The sequence below is a fragment of the Telopea speciosissima genome, chromosome 4, assembly GCF_018873765.1.
Source record: "Telopea speciosissima isolate NSW1024214 ecotype Mountain lineage chromosome 4, Tspe_v1, whole genome shotgun sequence".
NCBI lineage: Eukaryota > Viridiplantae > Streptophyta > Magnoliopsida > Proteales > Proteaceae > Telopea > Telopea speciosissima.
This window is the reverse complement of record NC_057919.1, coordinates 15,136,877-15,154,194: the sequence shown is the minus strand read 5'-3', so window position 1 is coordinate 15,154,194 and position 17,318 is coordinate 15,136,877. Positions and strand designations below refer to the sequence as shown.

Sequence of the window (17,318 nt, the reverse complement as noted above, 5' to 3'; positions counted from 1 at the left end):
TAGGAGGAAGAGAGAAAGCAGAAACCTGTGGAGATAAGATTTCTAAGGGAGATTTGAAATCAAGGAGTTTGGTAGGCATGCGATTAATGAGAAAGGAAGCAGTGAGAAGAGCTACAGACCAGAAGGTCTTGGGAACATGCATGCCAAACAAGAGACTAAGGGTGACCTCCAATAAATGGCTATTTTTCCTCTCAGTAATCCCATTTTGTTGGGGTGTGTCAACACACGCGAACTGATGGATAATGCCATGATTAGTAAAGAAGGCATAGAGACCACCAAACATGTATTCTCCTCCTTTATCAAACCGAACAATTTTGATACGAGTATCAAACTGAGTAAGAATCATCTGATAAAGATTCTGAAATGCTTCACAAACATCACTTTTATGTTTCATAAGAACAGTCCAAGTAGCACAAGAAAAATCATCAACAAATGACACAAAGTAACGATAGCCAAATAAAGAGGTAGTAGGGGAAGGTCCCCAAACATCAGTACACAATATGGAAAGGAGCAGCAGTTCTATTATCATGATATGGATAAGAAGAACGACAATGTTTAGCAAACATACATGGTTCACATTGAAAAACATGAGAAGAAGTAATAGAAGAAAATAAGTGAGGCAACTGTTTCCTCATTACAACAAAAGATGGATGGCCAAGACAACGATGACATAACATAACAGACTCCACAGAACTACTATCATTATGTCCACACACATAGGACTGAGCTGTGGGCAAAAAAGGGTCAAAAAGGTAAAGGCCTTACTCCTCACGTCCACTATCAATAATCCTCTTCGTCACCAAATCCTGAAAAAGACAGTGAGAAGGATAAAAGGTGACACAACAGCTTAGAGATTTAGTCAAATGACTCACAGATAAAAGATTAAGAGTAAGATTGGGGACATGAAGAATAGAAGTAAGTGAAATAGATGATGTAACAGGGATACTGCCCTTACCAGAGATGGAGGAAAGGGAACCATCGGCTACCCTAACCTTATCCTTACCAGAACAAATGGTATAGCAATCATAATAATGGGACATACCAGTCATGTGGTCAATGGCCCCAGAGGCAATGACCCAAGACTAGGCTGCAGTAGAAGCTGAAGTGGAGACCTGTAGAGCTGAGGATGAAGATGAGCTGGTCACGGAAGGCGTAGAAGATGTGCTCAGTTATGACAAGACCCGGCAAACCACGGCATTCACCAAAGTGGAGTCATCATGTGTAGCATCTGCCTCAGTCATCACAGAGTGAGCTCTAGCTCCCCCTCTACGACCACCATGAGAACCACCACGAGTACCAGGAGGGCGGCCATGAAGAGTCCAACATCTATCCTTAGTATGTCCAGATCTCCCACAATGATCACATTTAAACTTGTCTCTACCAACTCCACTGGCACCGACTGTCTCCCCTGCTCTGTCTTCCTCACGGTTAGGCCCTTGGCCTCTACCACCTCCACGAGTGTCTCGGAAAGAACTTGAATTGGGAGCTGACCTCTCAAGAGAAGATGCTAGTGTTGGTTCCATAGTAACATGCCGAGTCTCCTCACTCTGTAAATAACTATAGACCTCACTAAGTGATGGAAGGGGGGACCGACCTAAAATCTGGAGCCTGATTGGCTCATAGTCAGGGCTCAGACCACCAAGTAAAGTGAAGACACGCTCCTTTTCAAGAGTCCAAAACACCTTTGCTTCATCCTCTGGGTTGGTCAAATGAAGATCCCTGTAGTGGCCATACTCCTCCAAAAGACTAAGAAAAGCATTGTAGGATTCAGAAATGGTCGTGTCACCCTGCCTCATTGTGTTAATCTTTTGGTGAAGCTGATAAACCTTGGCAGAGTCACCCACTCTATCAAAGGTTTGGGAGACATTGTCCCAGTTGCCTTGGCAGTCTCTTTCCGTATAAACCTTCTCCCAATCTCGGGCTTCGTGGAGAAGATTAACCATGTCATGACTATAGAATTTTCAAGTCTCCCATTTCTCATAGGTAGGTGAACCAGGTTCTGGGGCTTGGATAGCACTTGTAATGTACCCAAGTTTCCCTTTGCTCCAAAGAGAAAGCCTCACAGAGTGTGACCAGTCCAAGTAATTTGTGCCATCAAGCTTCACAAAGGAAATCTGTAGTTGTGTGTTCTCATAAACCAACTGAGGGGCTGTTAGAGTGGGCAGTGAATCAGCCGAACCAAGCCCAGATGTGGGTGAATCAACCATATTGTAAGGGAAACAGCACTTGACCATAAACAAGAACACCAAAGACAAGTGGGGAGTACACACTCAACCCAAAAACAGATTTCAGCAGAGAAGAAAAAGCACAACCTTGATAACAGTTCACTCTAATACTCTCCACTGAGCAACATTCACCTTAAACAAGTCCAAAAACTTCACAAGAGCTGTCCACAAGCATTTCTCAACCAAGAAAGCAGCATATGGCAGTCCAAAAACAAGAAAGACAGAAATAGAGCATTCTCGGCTTTACCTGGGCAGCAAATGGAATCCCATGAAAAAGAGTTATGCTCATAAAGCTCCTTCAATCAGAAAGGAGGGACATAGGGGTTATTACAAGGACTCTTGGGCGATTCTAGTAGTCCAGGCCAATACCCAAACACATGCCGAGAGAGAGAGGTAGAGGACCTGCAACTTGAAGCTGATGGAAATCTTGGCAGCAGCTGGGTGAGCTCCAAATCTTCAAAAGAGCTTCAGCATAGCTCAAGTAGAACTTCCAATCTTCTATATAGGTTATAGGAGACCTATTTCATACTCTTCTAACAAATCTTTACATAGGAATCTCCTCCTTGAAACCCTTGAACCCTTGATGCCCTAGGATTTCAAAGAGAAGAAAAAAATAGGAACCAGGAACTGAACACGACTCTCAAACCTGGTTTAGCTCTAATACCAATTTGGGATTTGGATTAGGGAAGCAAGAAAGAAAGGAAGGAGATGTTGGAGAAGGAAGAAGAAGACAAGTAGGAGAAGAAGAGTGTATTTCGGTGGAATGAGTTGTGTGTAAGAGTGAGCTCTCCACACCTATGTTACTTCATTAATAGACTTTGAGAAAATTACATATACCTCCCTAGGGAGGTAAAAGATAAGAAAGGTAAAAAAATAGAAAATACACAACAGGGCAACTAGATATAAGACTAGTTCCCAAACTACCCTTATCACATGAGTTCTAACAACACTAACAACACTAACACCAGTTTGAGGGGAAGTGTTACGATTATATTTGTTTTATGTAGTAGATCTGCAGGAGGTATTTTGGGTATTCAGTTGTGTGATTAAGGGCTTATGATGTAATAGTGGTTACATCAGTGGTATAGTTGTCCTCATTTTGTTTTCACTAATATAATATAATCTAGTGCCTACGTGTGGTAAATTCTGCCCAACCGTGAGCAGTAGTAGTTCTCTCCATATTGCTTGCAGTTTGTCTCTTTTTTATCTTTTTCTTCTCCTCTCTGTCTCTCTCGCTACATTTTTTTTTTGGTGAATAAAAAAATTCATTACCAAAGAGAGAGAACAACAGAGACCCCAAATAGGGGGGGGGGAGAGAAACAAAAAGACAAGCTAACACAGCCTCAAACAGAGGAGGAGGTCGGCTGGAGGGAGGAGAGGGGGAGATCCCAGGAAGCAACAATATGCTTGTTCCTTGGGGAATCAATACAATGGGAAGTTACATTTAGGAGCTTTGCTTTGATGTCAAAAGAGATGGAGTCCCAAATCTGGTTGATGGTAGCACAAAAAGCCAGTTTACCAACTGTGTCGCATATCGAAGAGCCCGAGAAAGTCATATCAATCCAACCATTCCCTAGAGAAGGGGAGAATTCTCCGTCTGCGAGGCCAGCATTTGACAAGGATTCCCTTCCATATAGCCAAGGATAGCGGACAATCAAAGAAGAGATGGGCTGCATCTTCCATAGCATTCCAGCAAAGACTGTAAGAAGGGGAAACTAGGATCTGACGAAGGCAAAGGAAGGATTGCGCTGGGAGGCAATAGGTGAAGACGCGCCACACAGTGAAGCTATGCCAGGGTATGTGGCCTTTGAACCAAACAAGCTTTCTCCAAGGAGCTAGAGCACTTCTAATCCGAACCAGGTCCCAGGCATCTTTTGATTTAAACACACCAGAGGAAGAAGGGGTCCAAGATACACAATCACACCTCCCAGAAGGTCTTCTAGGGATAGAGGGCAAAGCATCCCAGACTTTAATAAGACCCGGGTGGATGGTGATGGGACGGTTCCAGTCTCCATTAGATATAATTTCAGCAACCTGAGACTGCCTACTTAAGCCACAATTGTATATAGCTCTGTTACTGATCGAGTGAATGAGGATACCCTTGGGGTGCCAATGATCCAACCAAAGAGCAGTAGAGGAACCATCTCCAATCTTGGAATGAATTGCTTGAAGAGCCGTCGGCCTAAGAGAAAGAATTTTGTGCTAGACCCAAGAAGCATCTGATGAGGAAGAGACTGTCCAAATAGAGTCAGACTGAAGAACTCCGGAGTAGATCCAGTCAACCCAAATGTTGTTTTCTTTTGAGGCTATCTTCCAAATCAGCTTAATGATGCCTGCTGAATTCACATCTTTTATTTGGCGGAGGCCTAAGCCTCCCTCTTCCTTGGGGAGGCACACAAAAGCCCAGCTGATGGGGTGGAGCAATCTAGTGGTTTCAGCCCCTTTCCAAAGGAAGGAAGCCATGAGAGATTCTAAAGCTTTGATGGTTGAGGATGGAAGACCATAAATACCCGTCCAGTATATGTAAGAAGATTGAAGCACAAACTTGATGAGGACCAACCGACCCGCATAAGAGACCAGCTTGCCTTTCCAAAGTTGAAGCTTTTTCCTGATGAGATCCAGCATAGGCGAGCAGTGATGAGCAGTGAGCATGGCTGGAATCAAAGGGAGCCCCAAATATTTGACTGGAAACTGACCAACAGAGAAGCCCGAAAGATCCAGCAAAGAAGCCTTTTCAATATCAGAAACCCCCTCAAGAAATAGAAGAGATTTTGTGGGGTTTATCTTCAAACCTGAGAGCTCTTCAAAATGCTGCAAACAATACATGATGTGTTCGAAGGATTCTATGGAAGCCTTTGAGAAAATCATGAGATGATCCGCAAAAGTTAATGCGTTAACTTGAGGGCTTTGCATTTGGGAATAGGAACAATGAGCTGTCAATCAGTGCAAGATTGGATGCTTCTAGAGAGAACCTCCATAGTCAGAGTGAAGATGTAGGGGTATAAAGGGCAGCCCTGACGAATACCCACTAAAGAAGAAAAGAACCCCTCTGGACTGCTGTTAACGACTGAAATTTTTGCCATAGAAATACATTGGTGGATCCAATGAGAGAACACAGGAGGAAAGCCCAACTTGGAAAACAAGCTATAGATAAAGTCCCATCTGAGAGAGTCAAATGCCTTGTGAATGTCTATCTTCATTAAAGCTGCTTGGGGGGTGGGATTTCCTCCAACAACCTCATTGCAAAGAATGATATTATCAGCAATGCTTCTCCCTGGAATGAAAGCTTATTGGTTTGCACTAACCAAGATGTCCACAACAGATTTTAGTCTGAAAGCAAGGATCTTTGCTATGAATTTGTAGAGGAAGTTTTTTTTTTATTTTTTTTAACCCGAACTTCCCTGGGACCCTGGCCAGCCCCAAAGTTTTATTAATTCAGAAAAGAATAAAGAATACAGGGGGGGACGTTCCGCCTTACCCCAGCCCAATAAGCCAACAGGCTCATAAAACCAAAAAATCCGAACCAGACAGCCCTTATAACAAAGCCAAAAAGTGGGGCTATACTCTAAGGATAGGCAGGCCCTCTCTATCCTCCCTAATAATACAATGAAACCCTTCCACTGGTATGTTGCCCTGCTGAAAACTAATAGAAAACCTAGTGTCATAAGCCCACTTGGCCAAACAATCACCAGCCCTGTTGCTCTCCCGGAAGGCAAAAGCCACAGAGGCCCTCTTCTCTTCGACAAGCTCTAGAATCTCATGAAACAACTACCACCCTTGCCATAGCCTACACCTCTTAAGGTTTACTTGTCTAACCGTGGTGGCCGAATCTGAATTTACAATCAAGTCTTTGTAACCCAGCTCTTGGCATAATCGTAGACCATCCCTTAAGGCTCTCAGTTCAGCAATAGAGTTGGTACATCTCCCGTAAAAGTATGAGAACGCTGCTAGGACCACTCCAGCCGTGTCCCGAATAACAGCCCCCCATCTCCAGGGTTGCCCCTACAGGCCCCATCCACATTAAGCTTGACCGTAGAGAAAGGGGGGCACCAATATACAGGGACGGGGCGAACGACCTTGGCTGGCGGCACCACAAGGTCGAAACACTGCAGAATCAGTCCGTCCCGCGTAGACCCCCGTCTTTCAATCTTAGTAGGTAATGGTAGCTCTCTCACCCAGTTTTTAATGCGTCCAATAATCGTGAGAGCAGTCCGTCCCGGTTCCCCATGTTTTCTATTGTTTCTTTCTTTCCAGAGCTCCCAAACAATCAGAGCGGGTAACAGACCTGTGATAAAGTCACTAAGGAAGCGGCAGCTAGCCAACCCATGCCAAAGAGCAATCCGACTCCTACCTTCCTAGCTGAGGAGAAGCACAACGTCAAACAAGTGGGAGAAGTAACCCCACACCTTGGAGGCAGTTCCACCAGTAACCAAGCAATGATCTGTCGTCTCCCTCACGGGGTTCCCACAACAGAAACACCTAGAAGCCAGAGGGATCCCCACCAACATAAGGGTAACCTTCATTGGTATCTTGCCATTCAGCAACTGCCAAGCGAAAAATGCCACCTTCATAGGTAGAGATGGGTTCCAGATCCACTTAGCATAAGGAACAGCCGGTACTACCGTGCTATACTCCGGATTTCATTCCAAACTGACTTGGTCGAAAAACAGCCATCACTTGCCGGGCCCCACACTAGGACATCTGTCCTGTCAGAAATGTGAAAGTTACCTGCGATGATGTCATTCCTAATAGCCTCATCATTAATATGGTCCAACAAACCTTGCTTCCACGAGCCGTCCTCTTCCAGAGCATCCTTTACACGCAAGTCCACATCTACCAAAAGACCATTGTCCACTGCATCAATCAACGGACCAGCCCCAGACCAGTTGTCCAGGCAGAAGAAGACATCCCCTGTACCAATCAGCCACCTAGATCTCTCCAACAGCAGCCCCCTAAAGGCCAGAGCATTCCTCCAAGATCTTGAGCTCACCCCCTGAGTCTCCGCCAGAGAAACATGAAGTCCCTTGAAGAATTTGGCTCTGAACAACTCGCTCCAGAGAGAATGATCTGCTAGGACCCTCCACAGCCCCTTAAGCCTCACAGATAGGCCAACGTCCTCCAACAACCTAACACCAAGGCCCCCTTCCCTCAACGGCCTATAGACCTTCTGCCAGCTAACCCAATGCTTACGCTTTCCCCAATCTGTGCTTCCCCAAAGAAAATCAGCAAAGATGCCATATAACCTCCGCAGAACAGCTCTAGGGGGATCCATCGTGACAAGGACATGGATGGGAATGGAGGATAGAACATGCTTCAGGAGAGTGACCCGTCCCCCAGCTGAGAGAAGTCTCCCCTTCTACCCTGCTACCTTGCTACAAACTTTATCCACCAAGCCATCAAAGAAACTGATTTTAAGCCTTCCGCAGTGTAGAGGGGCGCCCAAATAGGTAATTGGCAAGGCTTTCTGAGTGAAGCCAGTAACCACCCCCACCATCCTAGCTAGGGCCGATGAGGCTTTAGTCTCAACCACAAAGCAGCTCTTTTGCTTGTTGACTAGCTATCCAGAAAAACCTTCATACCTGTTAAGAAAACCCATGATCTGTCTTAACGAACTCTTCAGCCCCCTGGAGAAAATTATGGTGTCATCTGCAAACAAGCTATGAGATATCCCCGGGCACCCTCTCGGGAGCCTGAAATAGGAGGCGTGCCCCTCAACAAACAACCCCTTGATCCCCCTGCTAAGCACCTCCTCTGCCAAAATGAACAGCGTTGGTGACAATGGGTCTCCCTGTCGCACCCCCCTGGTAGACTTGAAGAAGCCCGATTGCCTTCTTGCCAGCACAACAGAGAACCAACAGTTCTCGACCGTCTTCTTGATCAAATTGATCCAGTCCCTGCAGAAGCCAAATTTAGAGAGGACCCTCCACAGGAAGTCCCACTCCAGTCGGTCATAGGCCTTAGCCATATCCAATTTTAAAATCACATTCCCACCCCTCGCCTTCCTGTTCAGCTCATGAGTCACCTCTTGCATAATGGAAATGTTGTCATGGATGCACCGCCCCTGAACAAAAGCACCCTGCTCTTCCGCCACCAGAGTTAGCAGCAACCCTGCAAGCCTAGATGTCATGTTCTTCGCAATGACCTTGTAGGAGAAATTGCACAGGCTAATAGGCCTCAAGTCCGCCATCACCTCCAGGTTGTCTTTCTTTGGAATCAGGACCAAGTTGGCGGCTGTAAAGCTTCTAGGAAGAATACCACCTGCAAAAAACTCCTGGACAGCAACCCACACATTATGCCCCACCACAGCCCAACAGGCCGTAAAGAAATGGCCCGAGAAGCCATCCGGGCCTGGCGCACTGTCACAGGACAAAGCAAAGACCGCACTCCTAACTTCCTCCAGGGAGGGGGCAGCTAACAGAGAAGTATTATCAGCCTCCGTCACCACCGTAGGGATCACCGAAAGAAGCCCCTCGTCCACCACACAGCCCTGCGAGGTAAAGATTTCTGAAAAGTGTCGAACCGCTTCCTCCTGCACCCCCTCCATATCAGAGATCCATTCCCCGTTGGCCCCTCTGATGCGTTGCACACCTGCAACCCTCCTCCTTACATTAACCGTGGAGTGGAAGAACTTTGTGTTACGGTCCCCCTCCTTAAGCCAAGTAACTCTGGATTTTTGCCTCCAAAAAATCTCCTCCTGCAACAGCATTTCCTGTAGGTTATCCCTAGCCGCCCCCAGGGCCACCCTGGAGTCATCATCAGCCCGCATATCCAACTCAGGTTCAGCCCTGCTAACCGCGTCCTCAGCATCCCTAACCCGTTGATGTATGTTGCCGAATACCTCCTTATTCCACCTGCGAAGAGCAATGCGAAGCTCTTTAAGCTTCAAGAATAGCACACACAAGGCCGTGCCCAGCACCGGCTTTTCCCACTGGCCCTTGACAAAAGCCTGAAACTCTGGGTGTCGGAGCCACATCTGCTGAAACTTTAAGCCTGACATGGGACGATGGGTGTCCGCCCCGAAAGAGAGACCAAGAGGCACATGGTCCGAACAAGTCCGGTTAAAGTGAGTCACTGAGCACCTGGAAAAAGCACTCGCCCAAGCCGCATTTACTAAGAATCTGTCCAACCGAGCCATCACCCTTCCTGTGCCATCCTGGTTGTTGGACCAAGTGAAGATGTTTCCAACGTACCCTGCATAAAAAAGGGCCGCCCTGTTTACAAAGCCCCCAAACTCCTCCATAGATAAAGAGCACGCCGGCCTACCGCCCACCTTCTCAAGAGGAGTCGCCACAGCATTGAAATCACCCCCTACAGCCCATGGTAAGGAAACGGAAAGGGAGTACGCCTCAAGCCTCTCCCACAACTCCTGTCTTTCCAACCTCGAGCAAAGGCCGTGTATGAATGTAACAATAAAAGAGCATGCACTTCCCCCTACACATTCCAGAGTAAGGAACTGACCATGTTCTTCCACCACTCTCACCTGCACTGCCGACCTCCAAAAAATCCACAACCTATCCGAACAATGAACTGAGTCCATTCCAATCCTCCTCCGCACCACCTGCGCCTTAGAAACCTGCGCTTTAGGTTCTGCAACTGCTACCAAATCCACTTTGTTCGAACTCACAAGAGCCTTCAAACGCCTACACGTAGGCTTGTTTCCAATACCCCTAGCATTCTAGAAGATACAATTCATTGGGCAATGCTTGCAGCTTCCATTGTCGACCTCATCGATCTTGTGACACGACGTTGGGCTCCTTCCCAAGCCCTCCTAACAGCCGCAGCTTTCTTAATTTTCTTGCGCTTGTACACCACGGCTGCATTTAGGAGCGTAGCTCTTGGCTGCACTCTTCTTCTACCATTGTGGGCACCTGCTGCTGAATCAGTGGGCAGCTCTGACCCCCTCACAACGCTAGGAGCGTGATCAATATGAGTCTCGGATAGTCTTCCCACCAGCCTGTTCACCCTCTCAGGGAGCGTAGCATGAAAGGACCTGAGATTCTCAACCATCTCCACACGGCTAACCTGCCCTGAGATCGACGCCTGCCAGTCATCCCTCGAGCTCACCGGAGCTGAGCCCCCCTCGAAGAAAGGTACTGGGACACCACAAGGCGAAACCAAGCAAGGCCTCACCCCTCCTCGGCACGAAACAGCCTCCTCGCCCCCTTGTTCCAACGGAAGCTCCACTGCCACCGCAGTCCCGCCCTCCTCAACACCCTCATCCTCCAGGTTCTGCGACGCCAAAACCAGAGCAACCCCATCGTCTAGCCTGCCGGTATTAGAAGCACCAACCACCTCCTCACTGGTTTCAGGACAGATCACCTCAACACTGGTTTCAGGACAATCCACCTGGCCCTGCAATCGTTCCCCCATGTCAGTGCCCACAAAGCACCCCTGCAGCTGAACATTCACTGTCGTTGTCGCCACCTGCCGCCATCGACCATTTTTCCGACAAGAAGCTCTGGCCTGTCGCTGATCAGGAAGCTCCCCTCCCACTTGAACAGCCCCAGAGGATGTTCCCTCTCCACGCGGGATGAAAATCCCATCGCTGTTCCTGTCCTCCCCCACGACTTCAGTCGTCGCTGCTTCTGCCGGCTTGGCAACTGCAACTCCGGCCGGCCGCTGTCGCTTAGGTTTCCTGCACACCTCCTGCAAATGCCCAATCTTCGAACATGAAGCACAATATGATGGCAATCTCTCATACACGACCGATTGATGGAAGCCGTTAGTGCCACAGCCCACCCAAATCTTCGCCGGCAGAGTGACACGCAAGTCCACCTCAATGCACACACGGGCTGCAACCGTGCATGTGCAATTAGCCATAGCCCCATCCACCTTCAAAACTCTACCAACAGCCCCTACGATTGACCTTAGAAAGTTTCCCTGATATAGATTCACCGGCAGCCCTGGCAATGAGATCCACACTGGCGCAAAGGGAGACTCCCAACCTGAAACGAAATCCGCAGTCCACTTCATGAAGCGAAAGAGGAAACCCTGAATGTGTAATTGTTCCTTCATCCAGACCCTGACGAAGTCAGCCTGAACAGAGAAGCTCAAAAGCACATGCCGAGGGTCCAGGGTAGACACCACCACATCCCCTTGCAGGTGCAGAGACTTCCGAATGGTATCCTTGATCACAAACAGCAATGGCTTCCCATAGCTGCACTTGGCAACGAGTGCAGTCGCGGACGCCCTTTCCGATATATCCAATTCCTCCTTTGAGAAGAAGATCGCAGGGCACCCGAAATAGGATGAGGGTTTTTTAATTTCTAGATCCACCGGTGGCAACGACAACGATTTAGCCACCACGGAGGCAAAGGATGCAGGCCCACCAGCAGCAAACCCAAAGCGAGGAGGGGGATCAGGGGGCAGCTCCTCCCTGGTGGGAGCCGCCATTCGCAAAACCACGTGAAAAAAAAAAAAACCTACCCTAAACCTGCGCCATCAGAGCCTATCCTGCGCCAGGTTAGTTTCTTTGTCAAGTCTTTGAATTTGTAGAGCAAGTTACAGAGAGCTATTGGCTGGAAATCTGTCATTGACGAGGCACCTTCCTTCTTGGGGATGAGACAGAGAAATGTGTGATTCACTCCTTTAACTTGACTAGGATTGAGAAAAAAGCTTTTGATAGCTTTAATAAGGTCCTCCTTTACAATATCCCAAGCAGCAAAAAAGAACCCCAAGCTGAATCCATCTGGCCCAAGAGCTCTGTTGGTTTTAAGAGAACGAATGGCTGCCACTATTTCCTCTTTTGAAGGAATGGCCTACAAGGAGGAGAGGTATTCACTTGGGATGAATTTGTTGAGGAGATGATCAGGGATTGGCCCAGCCTCTCTAGAAGAGTCATTGAAGATCTTCTTGAAGTAATTTGCTGCCAGATCTTTGATGTCCTTAACACTGTGGACAAAAGTTCTCTCAGAATTTGAAAGTTGCTGAATAGAGTTGATGTTTGTTCTAGACTTCATGGATCGGTGGAAATAAGTGGAGTTAGAATCCCTTTAATCCAACCACTTGATTCTAGATTTCTGCCTTGCAAAACTTTCTTCTTGAGAGAGGAGAATTGTGAGCTCGGAAGCTGTCTCTTTTTCTTCTTCCACCAAAGAAATATTTAAAGTTGGTGCAAACACTTTGCAGTGGATGTTTAGGGAAACATTAAGATGGATTTGGGGAAACATTACGACGGTTTATTGATCAAGATGTGCATTATGACTGGAAACCACCCCATTGCAACCACTGCAAAGTGTTTGGACATGACTCAAGTCTCTGTGCTCCCAAGGAATCGCCAAATGATGTCTCAATTCCTCCTCCTGCTCACAGCAATGAAGCTCTGTTGGGGAACTTCTCAGTCGATAATGCACATCTCTCTCTACATTATTAGCTTTGATTTCTTGTGTTTGATATTGTTTCATAGCTATTTATTTGTGATGGATTTGGGGAATTGAACTTATGGCAATGAGACACAAACCCTCTTTATTTATAATAGAATGCTATGAGGTACAAGTTACAATAATACCCTTACGGAAACACTAACCCTATAGACAATTATACCCTTGTACCCATATTACAACACTCCCCCTCAAGTTGGTGCATAGATATCAAGCATGCCCAACTTGCTAACAATAGAAATAAAATTCTTAACACTAAGTCCCTTAGTAAAAACATGAGCTAATTATGCATCTTGTTATGTATGTCTTGAATTCTTGGACCCGTTTTGAAGAATGACCCGCTCCGACATTTTTTGTGGCGACCCGAATGGAACTTTTTCTGAGATCTGTGATGGTAGCAGAGGGCTTGGGCCGATGGATCGACCCGGATCCGATGGAGAAGTATTTATGTTCCTTACCCGCTTTATTGTAAAGAGTGAGTAAGATTTGGGGTTTTCGTTCTAGGGTTTCTGAGAGAGAGCACCAACACCGATTTGGGTGTTCTTGAGAGTTCCATTGTAATTTTTCTCTGATTTGCATAGTGAATCATATTCGTCTTCGCCCGTGGATGTAGCACACCATACCGGTGTGTGAACCACGTTATATCTCTGTGTTCTTTTGCTTTGTTCTTGTTTCTTTTCGTGATTTTGTTGGTGTTTGCTATAACACATCTGATAGAACAAATGGAACACAAATAATTCCTTGTTCCAGTTTCTCCTTTATAAAGTGGCGCTCAATCTCAACATGCTTCGTTCGATCATGCTGGACTGAATTATGTGCAGTGTTGATTGCTGATTTGTTATCACAATAGGTGCATATACAGCTTGACTGAGACACAGAGATCCTGAAGTAAACCTTGATGCCAAAGTAGTTCACATATGCCATGAACCATAGCCCGAAATTCCGCTTCTGCACTGGACCAAGCTACTGCAACTTGTTTCTTACTCCGCCAAGTAACAAGATTGTTGTAATACCTGGTCCCAAGAAATGTATATAATATTTAGTTTTATTGTTATTAGGCGTAAGCGGGTTCGTATTGACGGAATCTGGTGCGAGTTAGCTCAACGGAGGGAGTTTTGAAAACAAGGTAAATATGATTTTTTTCCATCATTTACAAGCATTTAGTAAAGTTAGAAAGAACATTTACAGAGTGTAGACCCTATGGGTGTTCCATAGCAAAGACCAAAGAACAGAAATTTTAACACTTTTAGTCAAAAGTTGACTTCGAGTGAGTTTTTGAGGACTTTATAGTCTGAGTTTGGGTTTGCCCAAAACACGAGAGACATAGGTAATTAAATTATCTACTTTACCATATAAGATTCGCGTCAAATGGATATCAGACAAGAAAGTTATTGCCAAAATACTGGCCAGAAAGGCATAAAAACCTGCGCAGAGCATTGTCGGCAGAAACCTGCCGGTTTGAACCGGTAGAGCTGCAGGTCGACCGGAGGCAGACCGGAAAAGGCATAGAGAAGAGGCGGTGGCCTACCGGTTGACAGGCAGATCGTGGAGGTTGACTGGCAGGACTCGAACCAGCGTTAAAAACAGCTTTTAGGGCTCATTTGAGCCATTCCAGAAGTTAGAAAATCCAGAGAGGATTTTAGCGTCATTTTATTGTTGAATCAAGTTGCTAGCGACGGGGAATTGCTGCAGAGATCATCAGAGTCAAGTTTTGGAGATTTCATTAGGGTTTTCAGCTTAGAAAAGGTAAGCCCTAACCTCTTTTTCGATCTATTGTTAGTTTTTGGATGTTTTGATCCATTAGATGCATAGTACAGTAGTGATGCTGTAGAAATGAATTTCATAGAAAGAGGATGGTTTTCCACAAAGTTATGTGGGAAAATGTAGAAAAAACCTAACTTTGGGTTTAGGAATTTATGGATTTGGCCATTGGTTCAACTTTTGAGTTGTCCAGTGTTGCCTACATGCCTCTGTAAGGCTATAGAGATAAGAACAATAGAGATTTGATGGTGGGAGATTGCTTCCACTATCCCCATAGTATAAAAGAGGAGTCTAATGCTTATCAAATGTCGTGTAGGGGTTCTTTTGGATCCGAAGAACGACAGAGGATTGTTAGAAACATTGTTGAGAACCAGATATAGATTGTATTACACAGTGACACAGACAGGTGAGGGGAATCCTATCATATTTGCATGTTTTCCCATTATAGTACATAGTATTATTGCCTCCATGATTTATATGTTTTTTAAAATAGAAAAGAGATGATGTTTTATGATTGTTTATTAGTAATTGTGAGGCATGATAAGATAGAATCAAAGTCAAGAACTACTTAATACAGTAAAGCAAAGTACAGTTAAGAACAGTGTAGTACAATAAAGAACAGTAAAAGACAGAATAGAGTTGAAGCTGAAAGTTTAGTCAGTGTCTAGTTCAACAATAGGATTGGGAAGGGTACTGGAGTCCTCAATCATTCTGGGGATTCCATCACTGTCCTCATCCTGGAGTTGAGGTAGATAATGAGGACTGGATGTGGAGATGAAGTAAAGGAGCATTAAAGGCTCAACACAGAAAAGCATAATAAAGAACTTGTGATTGCCCACCCTTGCATCAAAGGGTCTAGGTATAGGTAGAGATACACAGACACAGCTGAATCTTTAGTGATCCCCATAGGTGTATGTCTTGAGTTCAGTAGTGGTGTTGACTCTTACATATACACAGAGTTCGGATCCTCTCTGATTCCCATAGTTGGATCTTCCCAGATCCCCATAGTAGAGTTATGTGTGTCCTCTCCATACAAGATAAGTAGCAGATTACCCAAAGCATAGAGTAAACCATAGACAAAGCAAAGTAAAGACAGAGAATAACAGACAAAGTAAAGTAAAGACAAAGAATAAGACATGGACATTGTTTTTATTGTGCATAGTCATGCATCATAGCTATAGTATGATCAGACATAGATTACAGATTCATAGATGTCATAGCAGCATATCATTTTATGATTTCCATATCATAGTAATATTGTTTACATTCATTGGCATGATATGAATGTATTCGTTCTCATTGGGCTAGTGTAGCTCACCCCACAGATATCAATGTTTTTACAGCAGAGCACGCACATGTTGAGTGCCCGTGCACCAACTATGTCAGGAGAGGAAAGGGAAAGGGTGTAGCCCCTTCCAAGTAGAGAGCTAGAACCAGAGACAGAGACAGAGTTAGTGATAGAGACGGACTTTTGATGTATATGATACACCTTTATCGTTTTGGGAAATACATTATGGGATGTAAATTTTAGGATGATCTTTGATGTATTGATACAGTAGACATAGTATTTGTAACAGAGTTGATGATACAGTACAGTTGTACAGAGTAGAGATAGTATAGTATGGTATTACTGAGTAGTTATGATTTATAGTAGTTTCAGTTTCCGTTGCAGACTTTTCATATCTCTGATAAATGTGAATATTGATGAGTTTTTATAGTTCTGCACATAGTTGGTTACAGATTTCAACCGCTATTTAACGGTTGTTTGTAAGGGCCAGCACCATATCCTTATCCCGGTTTTGGGGTGTTACAATTGCCACCAACAAAGGTGTAGTATCCTGAAGTAGATCTTCTATCATTTGGACAACCAGCCCAATCTGCATCTGTGAAGGCTTCAATACGCAAGTGATTGTGTGAAGAGAAGAGAATACCTTTCCCAGGAGCATATTTCAAGACAACAAAGAGACAAATTTAAAAAAGGAGGGAGAGAGAAAGAGAATCATACAAAACCACATTAGAAATGGGATGTTGGGTGCAAGTTCTACGGGGTTTACGAACAGCCATTGGTAAATTAAGATTAGGTTCACTAGAAGGAGAAGACTTACCAGAGAGAATGGGACCTTTTGAAGGATTTGAATCCGGTAAGGCCGATTGGCTAGGTGTAATGGTGGTGGTCTTTTCAACCTGCTTCTTACTACAATTGCAGGCAAAAATTTTCGGAGGAGAAACAATGGGTGGCTCCCCTTGGACCATGGGCTGCTCCCCCTAAATCGTGGGTTGTTCTTGTTCCTGCCCTGTCATACCCTCTTCAAGCTCAAGTGAGGTATCTTCTACTATAGGTATATCCAAAGAAGCAATTAAGGTACCTCTTCCCTTGGAGAGGACTCCACCTGAAGAGGTGTGGTAGATGAATAATAGGACTCAGATTCATGAAAATCCACATCCATGGTGATAAACAGCTTCCGTGAAGGGGGATGATAGCACTTATAACCCTTTTAAGTGGTTAAGTAGCCAAGAAAAATATATTGGAGGCCCCTGGGATCAAACTTGCCACATACATGGTGATTGCAAGCAAAGACCACACAACCAAACACCCTAGGCAGCACAACAAAGAAGGAAGAACCCAGGAGTACCTCAAGAGGGCAACGGGATGCCAACATACGGGACAGCATCCGGTTGATAAGATAGGCTGCCAGGAGAACTACATCACTCCAATACTAGGGAGGAACTGCCATTGAAAACATGAGGGAACAAGCCACTTCCAAGAGATGGCAATGAGACACAAGCCCTTTTTATTTATAATAGAATGTTATGAGGTACAAGTTACAATAATACCCTCTGGGGAATTGAACTTATGTCAATGAGACACAAGCCCATTTTATTTATAATAGAATGTTATGAGGTACAAGTTATAATAATACCCTTAGGGCAACATTAATAAACCTCAAGAGAC

The 17,318-nt window shown here is 45.3% G+C and overlaps 1 protein-coding gene across 1 annotated transcript in view; it reads left to right on the top strand.

Moving 5' to 3' along the window:
- LOC122659984 overlaps nucleotides 1–17,318 on the top strand; it is a 192,985-nt gene that overhangs the window by 158,796 nt on the left and 16,871 nt on the right. The window lies entirely within an intron of this gene.